Genomic DNA, 19,415 nt, shown 5'->3' with positions numbered 1-19,415 from the left:
GGCCGGGTGGATAACAGTGAGGTTGAGTGTCTTGGGCTACAGGAAGATATAGATGGGATGGTCAAATGGGCAGATAAGTGGCAGATGGAATTTAACCCTGAAAAGTGTGAGGTGATACACTTTGGAAAGAGTAATTTGACAAGGAAGTATTCAATGAACAGCATGACACTAGGAAGTTCTGAGGAACAAAGGGACCTTGGTGTGTGTGTCCATCTCTGAAGGCGGAGGGGCATGTTAGTGGGGTGATGAAAAGGCATGTGGGACACTTGCCTTTATCAATCGAGACATAGATTACAAAAGTAGGGAGGTCATGTTGGAGTTGTATAGAACCTTGGTGAGGCCACAGTTGGAGTACCGTGTGCAGTTCTGGTCACCACATTATAGGAAGGATGTGATTGCACTGGAGGGGGTGCAGAGGAGATTCACCAGGATGTTGCCTGGGATGAAACATTTAAGTTATGAAGAGAGGTTGGATAGACTTGGGTTGTTTTCATTGGAGCAGGGAAGACTGAGAGGCGATCTAATTGAGGTATACAAGATTATGAGGGGCATGGACAGGGTGGATAAGGTGCAGCTGTTCCCCTTAGTTGAAGGGTCAATCACAAGGGGACACAAGTTCAAGGTGAAGGGTAGGAGGTTTAGGGGGGGATGTGAGGAAAAACTTTTTTACCCAGAGGGTGGTGACAGTCTGGAATGCACTGCCTGGGAGGGTGGTGGAGGCGGGTTGTCTCACATCCTTTAAAAAGTACCTGAATGAACACTTGGCATGTCATAACATTCAAGGTTATGGGCCAAGTGCTGGTAAATGGGATTAGGTAGGTAGGTCAGGTGTTTCTCACGTGTCGGTGCAGACTCGATGGGCCGAAGGGCCTCTTCTGCACTGTGTGATTCTGTGATATGGGTGATCTCTTGGGCTATGCGGCTGGAAGATGAGTGGGAGCAGCCATGAAGACAGGAGGAGTCAGGAACAGCTGGGAGAAAAGCGAGGAGGAGGGAGGTGCATAGGACACCCTAGGCAGGTCTTCACAGAACATTTTGCCTGACTGAACCTCATTGAAGAGCAATGTCTTAGGCACCTTCACTTGACAAGTGCTTCATATGGTGGGTAAAATCGCTTCTGCCTCAATCCTTTAATCACAAATGAATGACAGCAGAGGTCACAAGACTATGGCAAGCCACAGTAAACAACAATGTGTTGAACATTCGCACTCTGACCGGCTCTCCAACTCTGGCAATGATTCGGCCACTTTATCAAAATGAAATGTGACTTTCTGTCAATTAACTTTGATTTTGACATTCACTCCTGTTACTACTTCTAGCTTCAGTAGTTTTTTAGCTCTTGAGTCATTTGTGTGGTGTGACATTAGTCGCTGGACTGGACTACTTTCCACGCCTTCAGTAGGTGTGTTTCTCCACTCTGAGATCACCTTGAACACATCTGTGCTGGATCTACTCAATTACTTGATGATCCCTTTGGCAATTTTTACCACGGTCTCAACTTTTCCATTTGACTGGGGATAGTGTGAAGATGATGTGTAGTGTTGAATTTCCCAATCATGCATAAAGTGTCTGGATTCTTCACTCGTGAACTGAGGGCCATTGTCGCTCATCACAATATCAGGAATGGCATGATAACTGAAATGTGCTTCCAGGCATTCTATGTTCTCACTAGCAGTCGTTGACATCAGCCTGTCTAACTCCCAATAGTCTGAATAGTAGTTGATGGTGGCAAGATGGTCAGTTCAAAAGAGAATGAAAAATCTACTCCAAGCTTCATCCATGGTCTGTCTGGGATGTCATGAGTCATGCGTGGCTCTTGAGTTTGCTCTGCCTGATGTTCGTTACAAGCACCACACTGGCTGATGCGGGCCTTAATCTCATTGCCCATGTTTGGCCAGTCGAGCACCTCTCTTGCCTTCCTCAGACTAGACTCAATTCCTCTCTGGCTTGCATGGATGAGCTTCAGTATCTCTAATCTCCCTACGGATGATGACCCTAGTTCTGTTGTACGAGTACCTTCTGGGCAATCACTTCATCCCTATAAGCCCAATACTCTCTTGTAGCAACAAATATGTCCTTGATGGTTTCAGACCATCCATTCATCACCACCTCCTGTAGTATTTGGAGAGTTGCATCTTGTTGCATAGTTTGCTTGATCTGAACAAGACGTTTGTCTGTCAGATTCAATGGGCAGAATCGTCTGTACCCACTGGCGACGGACATCATGGCGGGCGTGAGTGGACAATATGGCGATGAAAACACATTTGCAATTGTTTGCTCTGCCCGTCAATGGCGGGATGCATTTCCCACCACCGGATGACAGGAACTTCATTGTAATACACCTACATATCATTATAAGCCCAGCTCGCCGAAATCATCTCCCCACGTCAATTTACTGGCGGGAAAACACACTGGTGCAGAACACATCATGACAAGTGTGACATGCAGAAGTTGGGACTTTCCGTCAAGGCCTTGCTCACATTACGGACATCTGAGGAGCAGACGATGCTGGAGCCCGACAGCAACGGGACCCTGGAGAAATGCCAGGATGCTGGGTGGATTTTCATGGACATGGCTCTACTACAAAGCAGCTCACGGAAGGTGGAAAATCATGTTGAGGGTTTGCTTTGAGGCATCAGTGACTTGGTCAAGGTCATCAAGAGGGTGGAGAGGAAGGTCCAGCTGTGAGTAACACGCAGGGTGTGGGAGAGGAAGACCTTGGCTTGACTGGGAGAGGAAAATGTGTCGGGGAGGGTGAGGTTGGGAGGGGGGGCACAAAGGTGTCAGGGGGGTGAGGTTTACCTGGGAAGGGGTGCAGAGAGTATGGGGAAATGAGCGGGTAACGGGCGAGAATACAGCAACTGGGAAGGTAGAAGGTAGGTGTTAGAGGGGAGGAAGGTGTAAGGGAAGCATTTCAAAGGGGGAAGAGCCCAGGGGGAGTAAACAGCCTGGGTGGGGAAAGGAGTCCAGAGGGGGGAAGGGATCTGGGGGAGTAAGGAGTCCAGTGCCGGGCAGAGGAGTCCCGGGGGAGGGGAAGGAGTCTAGGGAGAGGAAGGAGTCCGGAGGGGGGAAGGGGTCCAGGGGGAGGAAGGAGTCTGAGGGGGGAGAAAGGAGTCCGGGGAGGAAGGAGTCCAGAGTTGGGGGGAGGAGTAAGGGTGGAGGAAAGAATAAGGGTGGGGAAGGAGTCAGGAAGGGGGAAGGAGTAAGGGGGAGGAGGAGTAAGAGGGGAAAGGAGTCCAGGGGGATTAGGAATTCTGTGGGTGGGGGGGACAAGAGTCCAGAGGGGGGGAAGGGGTAAGGATGAGGGATGTCCAGGTGAACGTGCAAGGAGGGGCTCTGTGCAGTCGATGATTGCCTCCTGGGGGGTGAAATGAGGGTGGGTGTGGTTGGCGGGAATGGGTGAGAATGAGAGGACAGAGTGACGCGGTAGGGTGGGAGGGTGAGGGTGCAACAATAATGGTAGAAGGGACGGCGAGATGGGTTTATGGGGTCTCGGAGGCAGACATGGACCCTGTGGGTGGGAAGGAGGAAGTCAGTGATGTCAATGTGGTTGGGGGTGGGATTTTTGGGAAGGAAGGGAATGTGTACATTCACCTGGACATCCCCGGAAGAAAAGGGTTGTGGCTGGTAGGTGACGGTGGGGAGGTGGCGGGTGATGCCAGGGGCAAAGTGATGGGGGATAGGACATGGGTGACTGGGGAAGGGGAAAAGATGGGGGAGCTAAAGAAGAATGTTACGTACACCATGCTTGTAAATCTGAAAGCGAAAGGAGACTCATGGTGGGCGGGAACAGGTGAGTGTGATCAATGGGTGGGCGGAGATGCAGCTCAGCTCAGATGGACAACTGAAAGCAAACCCCAGCAGGCAGCACTGAAAATGGTCAGAATGTTGAGATGAGTGTGATGGGGGAAGGATCCGCTTGCGTGGGAGAATGGTTGCACGAGGCTCCGAAAAGCCCTGCCATACACTCACTTCTCCCTCCAGGATCACTCGTGAGCCGGCTGCATGCAGCTGAAATGCTAGTGGGGGGGATGCAGCGGGAGGACTCACGAAGGCTGTAAATGAAGCTGAACGATTTTACAATATTCAGTGAAAGTGAATACATTTTCAGATTATAAAGTGACAAAATGCGTTCACCCGTGCAACCAACTGTGAACAGAATTTCTTAATCTTGCTAGGCCTAACACTTCTAGTTGCTGTTCTGACACCCGCAGCAGGGGTGGAGACAGCCTGTGCAATGGTTGGCCCTGTCGCCTCTGATGACTTCAGCATCCATCCTCCGGACAGCCGAGGCCTTGAGGGCCTCGGTTTGCTATGGCTGTCCCCCTGTGGCCAGCTGCCCCCACTGGGTGATAGAGTACGAGGCTGAGGGGGTCACAGGCAAAGGGGACTTGGAGAGAGTGGACAACCTCTGAGATTCCTGAGTGGATCACCCAGGGGGGTCCAGCTGCCACTCCTCCTCCCCGAGGGCCCTGGCCTGACTCCTTGAGGGGAAGGAGCAACTGGGGGAAGTCGAGGTGCCCTATTTCCCTCTCATGTTGCCATTGCAGGAACTCACCCATGGCTGCCACGATGGAATGCAGGTCGGCACGCATCTCCATGTTCTGCTGGACCAGGGTCTCCATGATGTCTGCCATCCTTCCCATGGAGACCTCCATGCACGCACATGTGGGCACCACTATATCAGAGAGCAGGCGGACACACTCCTCCGACTCGCGCGCCACTCTCTTGAGGGTTTCCAACAGTTCTGTGTGACATTCCCACACCTTCTGCTGAATCTCCAGGATAAGATGAAAGGTTGACTCCAGAGGTTCATCATCTGACTCGGAACTCACAGATGCCTCTTTCCCAGCAGTCCTCCAAGTTCCGGGGAGCTCAGCTGAACCTGCCTCCTCCTGCTGCGGACACGTGTCCATTTGGTGACCACCAGATTGTGAACCTGGGCCTGCTCTAGATTTAGGTCCCACTGAGGTGTACATCTCTGCCCCGGTAGAGGGTGTGGGTAAGCGCTGTGACGGGTCTTCCCGACTGCTTATTTCTAGCTCTTCAATGGAGGAGGTGTCCTCTTGGCTGGAGGTGAGGACGTGACTGGAGCTGAGGGGCTGGCTGGCTGAGGGTGTCGGTCGCTTGGCAGAGCTCCCTGTGAACCAAAGTGGAGATAATTAGTGCATGGCAGCAGAGTCAAAAGCAGGAGAGAGAGCACTGCGTTACGCTGAGAGAGGGATGATGTGGTGCAGGATCCTCATGAGGGTGTTTGTCATCGACCTCACTGTCACTGCAGGCATGGCCCACGTCTTCACCAGTCAGAGCGATGGCATGCTCCTCAAAGTCAGTGAGGGGCTGAATGCAGGCCATTCCACCCCTGGTCTGGGACCTCTCCCTGCTGTTGTGAGCCAGCTTTTCCTGCTTTAAAACAGATGGAGAGAGGGTGAGCAGGACACATGGCACTGCGTGGAATGTTTGTGTGGTGAGCGGAGCCATGGACGGGATGAGGATGCGAGCTCCAGAGGATATGAGCCTGATGGAGATGTGAGGGTGTGTGTGAGAGTTAGTGGTGTTGTCCCTTGAGTCTGAGATCCCTGTGGATGTGTGATGAGGTTGTAAGCGTGTGAGTTAAGAGTGAAGAGAAGAGTGACTTACCCTGGCTGAACGGATGAGACCGTTCATCGTCTTGCAGCACTTGGTGACTGCCCTCTTTTGCAGGACATTGGCACTGACCACTACTGCCACCACCTCCCATGCTGGATTGGTGACCTTGCTTGCTGGTCTTCGCCAAGAGCGGGGGTAGAGGACAAGATGGCGAGCCTCCACAGTGTTCAAAAGGCGTTCCAGGGATGCATCACTAAACCTGGGGGCTGCAGTCTTCTTGTCTTAGGGAGCCATGTCTTCTTTTCAGCAGTCCTGGGCTGGAAGCACTGAGAGGTGTGTGCATAGCTGCTCTTTAAATATGGCGCCTGGCATGAGGAAGTGGCGAGGTAATGGTGGGTGAATGTGTGCGTGCCCACCATTGAAAAAGCGTGTTTCCCGAGAATGATTAATGAGGTGGATTTGGGATGAAATGCGGTGAGAAGCTGCCATTGCGGCTAGCAGGTAAAACCTTCTTTTCCTCGCCTGCTACCACACTTAGTGCAAATCTGGGACGATTCCGCCCAGTGTCTTTGCTGGGTTGATGACTTCAAGAGCATGTGGTGCTGTTGCTTTTCGTTGAGTCTGGAAGATTTCACACTGTACCAGCATCATCAAATTCCTTCAAAGGGAGTGTGGCTCTAGACAGCATGTCAGCGATGTACATCTGCTTCCCCTGCTTGTCCTTCACTTCCAAGTGATATCTCTGCAAACTAAGTAACATATTTTGCAGGTGCTTTGGAGCAGATAGAAATGGTTTGAGAAAGATGCTTTGAAGTGGCTTCTGGTCAGACTCTACCATCACTTTGTCTCTCCCAAACAGGTACTGATTAAAATGCTCACAAGCAAAGCCAATAGCCAGGCACTCTTTCTCAATCTGTGTTCAGTTGTGAATGTCAGAATGTGTTCAATTTGTGTTAACACTCTGGATGCGAAGGGACTGGTTCTCTGTGCTGTATGACGGTTGCTCCAAGTCCTGTGTTGCTGGCTATCACACTGCAGGGTTTGTCAGGCTTGGTCATTGACATTGTAAAGCTCAGCACTGGCATTGTCATCACTAGTTGTTTGATGTGAGTGAAAGCTGCTTCTTGTTCTGTTCCCCAATACCACTGGACATCCTTTGCAGTGAGCGTACGTAGGGGCTCACAGCCTGATGACAAATTGGGCAAGAACATTGTTAGGTAGTTCACAAATCCTACAAATCATTAAACCTCCTTCACACCTGTTGGTTGCTGCATCTCTGCTACAACTCACATGTTATCAGGATCAGGGCAAAGTCCGTTCGCTGTCAGTACATGTCCTATGTACTTGACGTCAGGCATCTTCAGTTGCAGTTTTTCACTTGTTCAGCTTCAGGTTCCTCTGGTGAGCTCTCTCTAGCAGTTTCACTCGATTCTGATCATGGTCTGCGATGGCTTCTTCCATTGTATCTCCACATCCATTGACTAGCAGATCATCCATGATCACTTCCTCTCCTGGAATATCATTGACTATCTCATGCTGTCGGCATTGATGCTCTTCTGGAGCAGTAAAAATGTCAAAAGGCATACACAACCATCTGTACCTCCCAAATAGTGTCCAGAACATTGTCAGAAAACTGATTCTTTCATCCAACTTACCAGTGTCCATCCTTTGCACCTCGGATGATAAAGACCTTTGTCTTGTCAAGCTGAATTTCCTCAATGGTTGGCAAGGGGTACTGAAATCCCTTCAAAGCTTTATTGAGGTCCTTTGGATCTATGCACATTCTCAGCTTTCCAGGTTGTCTCAATGCCACCATGCTGCTGACCCAGTCAGTAGGAGTTGTCATTTTCTTGATTACTCCCTTCTTTTCATGTTCCTCTATCTTGTCTTTCAGGCTGAACTTGAGGCCAGAAGGAACTGTCCTCGGAAGTTGCTGAGTTGGTCTCACACTCTCATCTACTTCAAGATGATATTCACCAGGAAGACATCCAAGACCTGTGAAAACACCTTTATAATTTGTCAGGATCTATTCAGCAGTCAATGGTTTGGTGCCACGCGAAACACTGCAAATCTCTTCTTGCACATGGAGCGACTTGCTTCAGCTGAGATGAGGGGATTTTTCTTCGTGTCTACTATCTGGAACTCTAGATCTTCTTTCTTCCCATTGCATTGATCTCTCAAGCTTACTTTGCCCTCCTGGGCTGAGCATCATTCCATTATATAGCCTCAACTTTACCTTGGATGACTTTATTTTTGGGTCACCATCTTGAGAAACTTCCTATGACATTGCATGTAACACTGGTGTCTATCCACATTAACTTGATGCTCTCCTCTGTAGTCATCATTCCAATAGTCACAAATGATTTTTAATCTTGAGACTTGACAGTGCCAACCTGTTCTAGGGTATAGAGTGATTCATCAGATTCATCATCTGACATCTCTCCAGCAGCCATCTTTATTGGTTTGCTTTTCTTCTTTCCAGCAAAACACTTGTGTGCAAAGTAGTTCAGCTTCTTGTAGTTAGAGCACTGCTTTTCCCACACCGAACATGATTCCTTTACTTTTGTGTGGTGTCCTTTGCAATATTTACATCCAGTACTCTGGCCTTGATCTTTCTGCTGGCCCTTCTGTAAATAGTTCTTTCTTTTCTCCATTGTCTTGTGCTGAACTGCCTTTCCATATAGTGCAAAGCATCATCAGTTCTCCCATCAATACTCTTCAGCTGATGGTTAATCACTTAATACTGATAGCTTTCTTCGAGTAAGTTTCTCTTCTCTCAGCAGACGTGATCTCACAGCGGAATCTCTTGTTCCTAAGACAATCCTATCTCTGATCAGGTCACTCTTCAGTTGCCTAAACTCACGAGATTCAACTAGAATCTCAGTGCAGTCACATACTGAATAATATTATCCCCTTCTTCCTGACCTCTGCTGTTGAATACATAGTGTTCATAAATAACATTGGTAGAGGGATCAAAGTGGGCCTTCAAGGCCTCCAAAATTTCAGAAGACTGGCTTTTCTGCTCCTCAGTGAGGTCTAGAGTGCAATACAGCTTGTAGCACTCTGAAATAAAAACAGAAAATGCTGGAAAAACATAGCAGGTCTGGCAGTATCTGTAGAGAGGGAAACAGAGTTAACGTTGCGAGTCCGTATGACTCTTCTTCAGTGCTAAAGAGAAGTAGAAATGTGATGGATTTTATACTGATTAAGAGGGGCTGGAACAGGTGGAACAAGATAGAAAGTCAGGGATAGGTGACAGCTAAGGAGAGATCGACAAAGATGTCAGTTGCTAGTGCTGTTTAAACTAACTCGGCAGGGGTGTGGGAACCAAGAAAAAATACTAGAGAGGAATACCAGGGTGCACAAAATACTGAGAGGGACAGATAGCACTAGTATAGAGAATAGTAAGTTAATAGGTGAAGTCGGGACGACGGAGAAAGTAACAAAATCTAAATCAGGGTTACTATGCATGTATATGAATGTACAGAGTATAGTAAATAAGATTGGGGAGTTACAGGCGCAGATGCCGTGTGGAAATATGATGATGTGGCAATAACAGAGACCTGGCTCAAGGAAGGGCAGAACTGCGTGTTAAATATTCCTGGGTACAAGGTGTACAGAAAAGGTAGGAAGGAAAGGAGGAGGGGTGACAGTATTGGTTAAGGACAGCATTGCAGTGCTGGAGAAAGAGGATGTTCCAGAGGGTTCAAGGACAGAATCAATTTGGCTAGAGCTAAGGAACAAAAAGGATGCAATTACACTGCTCGGTGTAGTCTATAGACTGCCAAATAGTGAGAAGGATGTAGAAGAACAAATCTGCAGGGTAATTATAGTGAGATGTAAGCATTATAGAGTAGTTATAATGGGTGACTTTAATTACCCGAATGTAGACTGGGACAGTGGTAGTGTAAAGTGGGGGAGAGGGGCAAAAATTCCTAGGCTGTGTTCAGGAGAACTTCCTACAGCAGTATGTGTCCAAACCAACAAGAAAAGATGCACATTTGGACTTGTTCCTTGGAAAGGAGGTGGGCCAAGTAGATCAAGTGTCAGTGGAGGAACATTTAGTAGACAGTGATCATTGTATTGTACGTTTTAGGATGATGATAGAAAAGGACGATAGGCAATCCAGAGTAAAAATAATTAACTAGTGAGAACCGATTTCAATGGGGCAAGAACGGAGCTGGGCCAGATAGGCTGGAATGAAAGATTGGCAGGAAATACTATAGCTGAACAATGGGCTACCTTCAAAAAAGAATTGGTTCAGGCACAGTCAAGGTATATTCCATCGAAAGGGAAAGGTAGGACAAACAAATCCAGAGCTCCCTGGATGAAAAAGGAGATTGAAATTAAGATAAAGAAGAAAAAGTGCGCTTATGACAGGTGTCAGGTAGAAAATACAATTGAGGATCAAGAGGAATACAGAAGGTTCAGAGGGGAGGTGAAAAAACATATTAGAGAAGCGAAGAGGGATTATGAGAAAAGACTGGCAGCCAACATAAAGGGGAATCCCAAAGTCTTCTGTAGGCGTATAAATAGTATAAGGGTGGTAAAAGGAGGAGTAGGGCCAATTATGGACCTAAAAGGGAATTCACACATGGACGAAGGGGTCATGGCTGAGGTATGAAATGAATACTTTGCATCTGGCTTTGCCAAGGAGGCAGATGCTACACAGGCCATGGTGACAGACAAGGAAACCCAGTCACTAGAAGGGTTCAAAATTGATAAGGAGGAAGTGTTGGAGAGACTGCCGGTACTTAAAGTTGAACAGGCACCAGGACCCGATGAGATGCATCCAAGGATATTGAAGGAAGTGAGAGTAGAAATTGCTGGGGCACTGGCCATAATCTTTCAGTCTTCCCTAGACTCAGGGATGGTGCCAGAGGACTGGAGAATTGCAAACGTTACGCCCTTGTTCAAAAAAGGTTGTAAGGATAAGCCCAGCAATTACAGACAGACCAGTCAGTTTAACTTCAGTAATGGGGAAGATTCTAGAAACAATTATTCGGGATAGAGTTAGTAGTCACATGGAAAAATGTGGGTTGATAAGGAAGAGCCAGCATGGATTTCTAAAGGGGAAATCATGTTTACCTAACTTGCTGGAGTTTTTTGAAGAGGCAACAGAAAGTGTAGATGAAGGTAATACTGTTGATTTGGTGTACATGGACTTTCAAAAGGCATTTGATACATTGTCACACAACAGACTTGTGAGAAAAGTTATTGCTCATGGAATAAAAGGAACAGTAGAAATGTGGATACAAAACTGGCTGAAAAATAGGAAGCAGGGAGTAATGGTCAATGTGTATTTTTCGGGCTGGAGGAAGGTTTGTAGTGGAGTTCTCCAGGGGTCGGTATTGGGACCCTTACTTTTCCTGATATATATTAATGATTTAGATCATTTAATCAGTATTAGTAGGGAAATGGTGTTGGGGAAATTGGTGGGATTGAAGGCCGATAAATCCCCGGGGCCTGATAATCTACATCCCAGAGTACTTAAGGAAGTAGCCCTAGAAATAGTGGATGCATTGGTGGTCATCTTGCGAAATTCTATAGACTCTGGAACAGTTCCTACAGATTGGAGGGGAGCTAATGTAACCCCACTATTTAAAAAGGGAGGTAGAGAGAAAACAGGGAATTATAGACCAGTCAGCATGACGTCAGTAGTGGGGAAAATTCTAGAGTCCATTATAAAAGATTTAATAGCTGAGCACATGGAAAACAGTGGCAGAATTGGACAGAGTCAGCATGGATTTATGAAAGGGAAATCATGCTTATCAAATCTACTGGAATTTTTCGAGGATGTAACTAGTAGAGTTGATGAGGGGGAGCCAGTGGATGTGGCTTATTTGGACTTTCAGAAGGCTTTCGACAAAGTCCCATATAAGAGATTGGTGTGTAAAATTATGTGTGTGCATGGGATTGGGGGAAGTGTATTGAGATGGATAGAAAACTGGTTGGCAGACAGGAAACAAAGAGTAGGAATAAATGGGTCTTTTTCCGAATGGCAGGCAGTGACTAGTGGGGTACCGGAGGGATCGGTGCTGCGACCCCAGCTATTCACAATATATATTAATGATTTAGATGAGGGAATTAAATGTAATATCTCCAGATTTGCAGATGACACAAAGCTGGGTGGGAGGGTGAGCTGTAAGGAGGATGCGGAGATGCTTCAGTGTGATTTGGACAAGCTGAGTGAGTGGGCAAATACATGGCAGATGCAGTATAATGTGGATAAATGTGAGGTTATCCACTTTGGCAGCAAAAACAGGAAGGCAGATTATTATCTGAATGGCTATAAATTGAGAGAGGGGAATGTGCAACGAGACCTGAGTGTCCTTGTACACCAGTCGCTGAAGGTAAGCATACAGGTGCAGCAGGCGGTAAAGAAGGCAAATGGTATGTTGGCCTTCACAGCCAGAGGATTTGAGTACAGGAATAGGGATGTCTTGCTGCATTTGTACAGGGCCTTGGTGAGACCACGCCTGGAATATTGTGTGCAGTTTTGGTCTCCTCATCTGAGGTAGGATGTACTTGCTATAGAGGGAGTGCAGCGAAGGTTTACCCGACTGATTCCTGGGATGGCGGGACTGACATAGGATTATGTTCGCTGGAGTTCAGAAGAATGAGGGGGGATCTCATAGCAACCTATAAAATTCTAACAGGACTAGACAGGGTAGATGCAGGAAGGATGTTCCCGATGGTGGGGGAGTCCAGAACCAGGGGTCACAGTCTGAGGATATGGGGTAGACCATTTAGGACTGAGATGAGGAGAAATTTCTTCACCCAGAGAGTGGTGAGCCTGTGGAATTCATTACCACAGAAAGTAATTGAGACCAAAACATTGTATGCTTTCAAGGAGTTATATATAGCTCTTGGGGTGAAAGGGATCAAAGGGTATGGGAAGAGAGCGGGAGCAGGCTATTGAGTTGGATGATCAGCCATGATCATAATGAATGGCGGAGCAAGCTCGAAGGGCCAAATGGCCTATTCCTGCTCCTAATTTCTATGTTTCTATGTTTCTATCTTGGTGTGCAGGGGACAATTTCAAAGTTTGCAGATGATACGAAGCTTGGGAGTGTTGTGAACTGTGAAGAGGACGGCGTGGAACTTCAAAAGGACATAGACAAGTTGGTGGAGTGGGGAGATAGGTGGCAAATGAAGTTCAATGCAGAGGAGTGTGAGGTGATTCATTTTAATAGGAAGAACATGGACAAACAATTTAAAATAAAGGGTGAAATTTTGAAGGGGGTGCAGGAGCAGAAAGACCTGGGTGTATATGTACATAGATCATTGGAGGTGGCAGGACAGATGGAGAGAGCAGTTAATAAAGCATACAGTATGCTGAGCTTTATTAATAGGGGCATAGAGTACAAGAGCAGGGAGGTTATGCTGAATTTATATAAGACCTCAGCTGGAGTATTGTGTACAGTCCTTAGTACCACATTATAGGAAGGATGTGAACAATTGGAGAGAGTGCAGAAGAGGTTTACAAGAATGGTTCCAGGAATGAGAAACTTCAGTTATGAAGATAGGTTGGAGAAGTTGGGATTGTTTTCCTTGGAGAGAAAGCTAAGAGGAGATTTGATAGAGATGTTCAAAATCATGAGGGGGTTGAACAGAGTTGCTCGGGAAAAGCTGTTCCCACTCCTAAAAGGATCAAGAATGAGAGGGCACAGATTTAAAGTGATTTGCAAAAGAAGCAAATGTGATGTGAGAAAAATCTTTTTCACACAATGAGTGTTTCAGGTCTGGAATGCACTGCCTGGAAGTGTGGTAGACGCAGGTTCAATCGAGGCATTCAAAAGGACATCAGATGATTTTTTGAATAGAAACAATGTGCAGGGGTACAGGGAAAATGGCAGGCCAATGGCACTAGGTCATAATGCTCATTTGGAGAGCCAGTGCAGACATGATGGGTCGAATGGCCTCCTTCTGTGCGGTTAAAATTCTATGATTTTGTGAATTCTGTGATTCATGAACACAAGACAAAGGGAGTGTTAATGGTATTGGTAAAGAGCAAAGAAGGTGCTGATAGTGGCATAAAGGTAAGATAGCAGAATATGTTAATAGCAGAAATAGGGTCAGCACTCTGTGAATCAAAACATAGGGCAGAATTTTTAGGTCAGTGCGCTCAACCTGATTGGATGCGAAATCGCGCGTGATGATGTCGGGTGAGCGTCCCGACGTCAACCTGCATTTGCGTGATATTTTGGTTGGCGGGCACGCACGAGTGTCGGAAGCGCGCACACTGACAATTAAGAAGACAACTAAAGTTGTTCAGGCTCCAATTATCCCCGATTTTTCGTGGTTCGTCCAACCTTATGGTTGGCGCATGGGCAAATCTGCCAGGCGGACTTTGCACTTTTGATGAAACCTCATTCAAGGGCGGGATGAAGTTTCCATTGTTAAATGAAAAAAAATAAAAATGTATGGGCTGAATTTTTGTAATGTGTATGTTCAGGTGACTGATTCTGATGCGTGGACATTTTTCCCCAGATTTTAACATCTTTATTTCATTGTTTTGAAGTGCTCAGCTCCCTGAGGCAGCTCTGTGCCTTCGGGGAGCTTTCATTCAGTGCTCGCCCACACCCGCCGTTACATCAGCGCCCGCCCCCACCCTGGCATTTCAACGCGCGCTTCATGTTGGCCGGCCATTAATTGACCAGCCAATGTGAAATCGCGGTCAGGGCCGATTGCAGGGTACAGTCTGTTTCCCGGCTGCTCCTGGGCCTACCAATCACGCCTGCCCGCTGAGCTGAAAATTCAGGCTATTTAAACAAGTGACAAATGGCCCTGTGGGGGGAGGGTGGGGGTTTGGGGAAACAGGATTTTAAAAAATGAATAAATGAATAAAAGATGGAGGAGAGAGTTCATGGTTTGAAGCTTTTGAACTCAGTATGGAAGGCTGTAAAGTGCCTAATCGGAAGATAATGTGCTGTTCATCCAGTTTGCTTTGGGCTTCACTGGAACATTGCAGCAGACCGGACGGACATGTGGGCATGAGAGCAGGATGGTGCGTTTTTTCAGCATTTTCTGTTTTTATTTCAGGTTTCCAGCATCCGCAGTATTTTGCTTTTACCAGTTGCTAATCTTGTTTGTTCAGGTTTCTTGTTTAACTCTGTGGCAATTTCATAGTTCTGTCAATGACACTGGAAGAATTTCCAATTCATTCTTAAATCTGCTTTCATCTCCTTAGGAGCCCGTTCTGGAATATTTAAAGCCGTACTGACCCACCCAGCAGTCAGTGTCCTGTACAAAGTTGCAGACTGAAATTTGAATTATTCTCTGCTGTTTCTTACAGCAGCTGTCTCTCTTCCAACTATCAGAGTCCATTCAATTTCAGCTGCACACTCCTGACACCATGTCTAGAATTGTACGTACTACAATTGGACGCGTGGCCGACCCAAACAAGTGTGAAATCGCACGAGAAAACATCGGGCAAGCGTCCCAATGTCATAGCAATGTTGTGCCATTTCACAGTTGGCGGGCGCACTTCCAACTCTTGGAGTGCCCATGGAAGTCAGAAGCGCACCCACCAACAATCTAAGTTCCAATTAAACCAATTAAAGCCCCAATCGATTGGGTTTTTAGTGGCCTGTGCGCTTTTATGCTTGGCGCACAGGCCAAGTAGCCTTCACATTTTTTCATCAACCTCAATCCAGGTGGGATAAAATGCCTAGACGATGTTTGAATGTTGAGGAGTTATGAAGATAGCTGTCAGTTGTTTGTAGTTGCATTAGAGTTAGTTCGTGGCAATTTTTGTGTGCAAATATCCTTTGAACAATTCTGCAGCTCCTTGAGGCAGCTCCACAGCAGTTGTCAGCCTTCAGGGAGCTCATTGTAAACTGCCCGCCTGCAACCCCACTTGTTTTGACGCCTGCCCTCTTCCTGCCCCTCCACCCTGGCAGTGCTGAGCCTCTCTCAGCACGCATTTCACACTGGCCGCCAATTAATTAGCCAGTCAGCACGAAATTGTGTATCAGTTGCAATCGCAGCCAGAAGCACATATCGCGTCCGCTTCTGGGCCCACACATCGCGTGTGCATGACGAGCACAAAATTCAGGTGATGGGTAAAATGGCTTCTGCCTAAATCCTTCACTCGCAAAGGAATGACATCAGAGGTCACATGACTATGGCAAGCCACAGTACACAACATGCAACTACAAACAAAGGCACTTCTCCAAACAACAAAGAATCTGTCACTGAGCTACATCACCCGCTGCAGGAGGGACAAAGGTTGGTGCAGTGATTGTAAGAGAGTGAAGTGAAGTGGGGGAGGGGCTTGTTGTGAGACTGACGGCGATGTGAGCAGGCAGTATGAGAGCAGTATTCTTATTTTGACAAGTCTGACATGTTTGACAAATGAATGTCTTTGACAATGAGAATTAATCTCTTGGCATTGGCTTCACATTACTCATTCAACCTTCTGTTTCCTCCTTTTCACCAGTTTTTCAATGCCTTAACTTCATACTTCTTCATCTTCTTCAATAGTCTTTTATGTGGTGCATTGACAAATGCTGCTTGTGTTGGTGCTATGGAAACCATAAGTTCTATAAATATTGGGTGGAGCACTTCCAGACACTTCCAGCATGCTTGTGTGCGATGCCCTGATTGTGAGGCTGCTAGCATGGGTGTGTCATGTGTGTGCCGGAAGCATGCAGAGTGGCAGTATCATGATGTCAAACAGCATCTAACACTGATTTATCACCTTATCTGCCATTTGGGGCCCCAGAGATCCTGTTAATGCCCTCTCTTACTCACTCCCAGCTGAACAGGAGTCCACTCCATGAGAGAACACCCTACAAGCACTTTTTAACTTTCAGGTGAGGTGCTTTGATTTTCTGTTACTGCTGCAGAGTGAGTGAAAATTCTGTGTTGTGCTATTGGAGGATTTTGGATTCACAAGGCAGTGGTGCTGGACTCTGGGAAGTCAGAGAGTAGGCCTGTCAGGAGATGCTTTCAGTGACAGTGCACTTCCTCTTTGACTGTCGCGTGAGTTGAAAATGGAGTAGGGCAGCAGAGAGTGGAAATATTGTGCAGAGGAGAAAGACTCTCAATAGAAGACCCTACCCACCAAGGGTCTTCAGGAACCCTTCTCTGACCACAACCTCAGCCAGGAGGAGTGTGGGAGGCCCTTGTGTTTTACCAAGGAGGTGGTGACTGAACTGTGTCACCACCTGCAACCCAACCCGCAGCCTCATAGCAGGGCAAGGACAGTGCTACCAGTGTCTCTGAAGGTAACAATGGTCCTCAATTTCTACGCCATGGGGATACTTCTAGGCAGGAGCAGATGATATTTCCAACATTTCACACTTCACCGTGCATCGCTGTATCAGGCAGTTGACAGAAGCCCTGTACAGAAGGAGAGAGGGCTTCATAGTCTTCGTTATCACCAGAGAGAAGTAGATGGAGAAAGCTCAAGGCTTTGCCAGGATAGCAGGATTTCCAACGGTTCAGGGAGTCACCGATTGCATACGTGTGAATATCTGGACTCCACACATCAATGGGGAGACATTCTATAATCGCAAAGGCTACCACTCTGGAACCTGTAGTTATTGTGTGACCATGCTCAGAAGATTCCCTCAGTGAATGCCCATTATTCCAGCAAAAGCCACCATGTATTATAAAGAAAATGTCATTTTTTCTAATATTACTCTGGGATACTGTGAAGCAGGCTTGTGGGGGCTGTGTCTATGTTGTGTGTGTGTGTGTGTGACTAATTTAATTAGACTGAAGACAGTCAGACTGCAAGGTTTAAATCATCAAAGGATTAGGTGTAAAGTAGGCATGCTTGAAGTGGAGATGAGCAAGCTAAGATGGGATACTAGTAGATACAGCATGAATAGGAATTTGCATTAGGAGAATAATGAGGAGTGAGTTTTTAGCTATTGAATTTCAGAGAGAGAAAAGGAAGCTTTACAACTGGCAAACATCATAAATAAATAAAGCAAAGTTATTAAGTTTATTTTTCCCAAAAGTGGTGGCTGTAAAGCCAACATGAAAGATTTTTAGATTCTGGGAAAGGTAACTTTTAAAAGAAAGTTAAAAACAATGGGTTTAAAATGAAAGGGAGAAAATATATTTAAGGAAAGATTGAAAGCTGTATGAGGGATGTGGCCTCGTGACTTTGAAGTGTTTGTTCTGCAAGCATAGTCCTGTGAAGCAGCTTCTAGTCACCCCAGAGAAGTGTCTGGTTGTTCCAGAAAGCAAGTTTTTTACAAACTTTGGATTTCAATTGTTGAGTGAGTGGGAGAGAGAAACTTGTGAAATATCTCCCCTTATAGCAACTGTGGTACCTTACTGGATGTTTTATAGATTAAGAATCTATAGGGGCTGTTGCCAGGAAAAGAGTGCTTATTTGTGAGTCTAGCTAAGTAGAAATCTTTTGGGAAATGTTGTAAGACTAAAAGTAACTGTGTAACCATAATCTTGTGCATTTAAGTTTTCTTTTCTTTAGCTTTGTTAATAAATGTTTTAATTTAATAGTTAAAATCTCCAAAAGTCGTAGTGGAATCTTTACTTCTGACTTCTGTACACATATCTTCTCATAAAAAATACAAATTGCAAAATTGTTGTGATAGCCTGACCAAGTTTCCCTTTGGGATTTGGTCAGCCCGGCAAATACCACCTGCCATATCATAAAATTGGGGGCTCTTTGCGGGACTTTAAAAAAAATCCTTGATTGGCTTGGAGTTGGTGAATCTGAGAGCTACAAATGTGAGAAGAACTCTGAACTCAGGAGTTGGTGTTGAGGAATTTTAAAGTGGTTAGACTGCGAACATGACTTTAACAATTGTTAAGACTTTTCTGGGAGCAGAAGATGTAACCCGACTGGTTTACAAAAAGTATCCAAGGCTCAGTTAATAGAATTGGTGGATAAATTGCAGTTAGGATTAACCGCAGGGGTGAGGAAAGCAGACATAATTTAAGTAATAGCACAGCATTTGAAATTGGAAGGGATACCTGAAACTAGTGAGTCACAGCTGGAAGTGGTGAGACTTCAGTTACAAATGAAGAAGCTTGAACTTGAACAAGCAAAGGAACTGGAAAGGATTGAATTGGAGGCAAAAGAAAAAGAAAAGGAAAAAGAGAGAGCATTTCAAAGAGAAATGGAAATGTGAAAACTTGACCTCCAAAGGGAGAAATTAGAAATGGAGGAAAGAGAGAAGGAACGGGAAAGGGAATATCAGCTCAAAAGGCTGGACTGTAAAAAAGAGATCTCTGATGTTTAGGAAGGTTCTGGTGGTGAAACGACCACCTTCAACCCAAAACCCAGTGGGGAGATGTTTAAATTAACGCAGGCTCTTCTGAAATTTGAGGAAAGGGATGTAGAGGCATTCTTTATTTTGAGAAGACAGCTAAGCAAATGAAATGGCCAAAAGAAATCTGGACATTACTTTCATGAAGTAGGTTGGTGGGTAGAGCTCATGAGGTATATGCATTACTGTTAGAAGAAGTATCTGTGGATTATGATGCAGTAAAAAAGGCTAATCTGGGTTTATATGAGCTGGTTCCTGAGGTGTACAGGCAGAAGTTTTGGAATTTATGGAAACAACCTGGGCAGACTTATATTGAGTCTGAGAGAGTAAAACAAAGTAATTTTGACCATTGGATACGGGCATTAAAGGTAGAGACAACATATGCAGCTCTTAGGGAAATAATTATTTTGTAAGAATTTAAAGATTCACCTCCTTCAGTAGCTAAAACCCATGTGGAAGAACAGAGGGTTAAAACAGCTGGATCAAAACATTTTTTCCGTCACCCTTTCAAATCTAAGAAGGATAGGAAGTGGGAAGGTGAAAGGAAGGCAGGTAGTCAGGGAAGAGAAG

The sequence above is a fragment of the Cetorhinus maximus genome, chromosome 3 (assembly GCF_964194155.1).
Source record: "Cetorhinus maximus chromosome 3, sCetMax3.hap1.1, whole genome shotgun sequence".
Classification (NCBI taxonomy): Eukaryota; Metazoa; Chordata; class Chondrichthyes; order Lamniformes; family Cetorhinidae; genus Cetorhinus; species Cetorhinus maximus.
Note: the sequence above shows the minus strand (reverse complement) of the source record.